Source organism: Coenobita brevimanus, chromosome 40, assembly GCF_032717465.1.
Source record: "Coenobita brevimanus isolate Jiangsu-jjx chromosome 40, ASM3271746v2, whole genome shotgun sequence".
NCBI lineage: Eukaryota > Metazoa > Arthropoda > Malacostraca > Decapoda > Coenobitidae > Coenobita > Coenobita brevimanus.
Window position 1 is genome coordinate 988,097 of NC_136993.1, and position 2,500 is coordinate 990,596.

General features: G+C 40.5%; 1 protein-coding gene across 1 annotated transcript in view; it reads left to right on the forward strand.

Annotated features, from left to right (window-relative positions):
• Positions 1-2,500, forward strand: part of X11L (amyloid-beta A4 precursor protein-binding family A member X11L) — a 572,323-nt gene that overhangs the window by 482,612 nt on the left and 87,211 nt on the right. The window lies entirely within an intron of this gene.

A 2,500-nucleotide genomic window follows, 5' to 3' on the forward strand; every position in this document is an offset into this window, starting at 1 on the left:
TATGAAACTAGGTCGTGTGTGTGTGTGTTAGGGAGGTTAGTTGGGGGTATAATTGGAAAGATTCTTTTTAAGGGTTGGGAAAATTTACTTGGTCGTGTAGGAAGAAGAATTCAGGAAGTGCTGAGATTTCCTGTTATATATGGAGAAAAATATTAGTTACCGACGGAATTTCCTCGTATTGGAGAGAAAGAGTTTGAATATTAGTGAAGTCAGTCCTAAGACACTGTAGAAATATAAGGCCATTGCCCTTTTCTTTATATTATTATTATTATTATTATTATTATTATTTTAGGGGTATATCTTCACAACTGGAAGGAATATTTCTAAGTGTTTGGGGAAATATCTTGGTGTTGAAGGGAATATTTCTGTGTTTTGGGAAAATATCTTGCTGTTGAAGGGAATATTTCTAAGTGTTTAGGGTAATGTCTTGCTGTTAAAGTGAATATTTCTGAGTGTTTGGGGAATATCTTGCTGTTGAAGGGAATATTTCTGTTTTGGGAAATATCTTGCTGTTAAAGTGAATATTTCTAAGTGTTTAGGGAAATATCTTGCTGTTAAAGTGAATATTTCTAAGTGTTTAGGGTAATGTCTTGCTGTTGAAGGGAATATTTCTGAGTTTAGGGAAATATCTTGCTGTTAAAGGGAATATTTCTGTGTTTGGGGAGATATCTTGCTCTTGAAGGGAATATTTCTGTTTGGGGAAATAGCTTGCTGTTGAAGGGAATATTTCTGTGTTTGGGGAAATATCTTGCTGTTAAAGTGAATATTTCTAAGTGTTTAGGGAAATATCTTGCTGTTGAAGGGAATATTTCTAAGTGTTTGGGGAAATATCTTGCTGTTGAAGGGAATATTTCTGTTTGGGGAAATATCTTGCTGTTAAAGTGAATATTTCTAAGTGTTTAGGGAAATGTCTTGCTGTTAAAGTGAATATTTCTGTGTTTGGGGAAATAGCTTGCTGTTAAAGTGAATATTTCTAAGTGTTTAGGGTAATGTCTTGCTGTTAAAGTGAATATTTCTGTTTGGGGAAATAGCTTGCTGTTAAAGTGAATATTTCTGTGTTTGGGGAATATCTTGCTGTTGAAGGGAATATCTCTGTTTTGGGAAATATCTTGCTGTTGAAGGGAATATTTCTGTGTTTGGGGAAATATCTTGCTGTTAAAGTGAATATTTCTAAGTGTTTAGGGAAATATCTTGCTGTTGAACGGAATATTTCTGTGCCTGGGGAAATAGCTTGCTGTTGAAGGGAATATTTCTGTGTTTGGGGAAATATCTTGCTGTTGAAGGCAATATTTCTGAGTTTGGGGAAATATCTTGCTGTTAAAGGGAATATTTCTGTGCCTGGGGAAATATCTTGCTCTTGAAGGGAATATTTCTGTTTGGGGATATAGCCAACCATTTCTGGCGGTATGTCTTGCCTTTGAACGGAGAATATTTCCAAGTGTGGGGAAATATCTTGCTGTTGAAGGGAATATTATCTTTGTTTCGGGAAATACCTAGCCATATGGGGGAATATTTCTTGGTGCCTGGAGAAATATTTTGCTGGGGGAATATCTAGGACGGGGAAAATCCTTGGTAACTGCAGGGGAAATTCCTTGAGAGGGTCCGTGGAAGCTGGTCCCTTCTTCCTATGAATAAGCATTATAAGTTAGCCTACCCTTATTTATGAACAGGCGCGGAGGGTGGAGAGAGATGATGGAGGAGAGGAGGTGAGAATGGAGGGATGGAGAGATGAGGGAAGAAGACGAGGGAGAGGAGGAGGAAGAGGGAGATGAGAATGGATAGATATGAATAGATGAGAGGAGGAAGGTGAGAAGATAGAGGAGGAAGAGGGGGTGAAAATAGATGGAAAGATGAGAGAAGGGAGGTGAGAATGGAGAGATCGTAGATAGAAGTGGAAAGATGAGAGAAGGGAGGTGAGAATGGACGGAGATGAAAAGATGGAGGGAGGTGAGAATGGAGAGAAGAGGATAGATGGGGAGGAGGACGGTGAGAATGAACTGAGGTGGAAAGGTGAGAGGAAAGAGAGACAGGAAGAAGGCGGTGAGAACTGATAGAGATGGATTGAAGAAGAAGAGGGAGGTGAGGATGAATTGAGATGGAGAGTTGTGGGAGAAGGGACAGAGAGGGAAAGGAAGGAAGGAAAGGAGGAGGAGCAGGAAAGTAGAAAGGTAAGGGGGAATAGGATGAGGTGGAGGGGAGTGGAGATGAAGGAAGCTTTGAGAGTGAAATGGGGGGGGGGAGAGAAAGAAATAGGATAAAATGAAAATGGAGAATAGAGAGGAGGAGGAGGAGGAGGAGGGATAGAATAATACGGAGAGAAGAGGCGATAGAGAGAAGAAAAGGAAGGGGAGAAGAAGGGATTTTTGAGAGAGAGAGAGAGGGAGATGGCGGCGGGGGGGGGGGGGGGATGGCGAAGATTGAGAGAAAATAGGGAAGCTCGAGACAGAGTGCAGAAATGTTTGGATGCAAAATGGGATTATTCTGTGGAAAAATTGAGTGA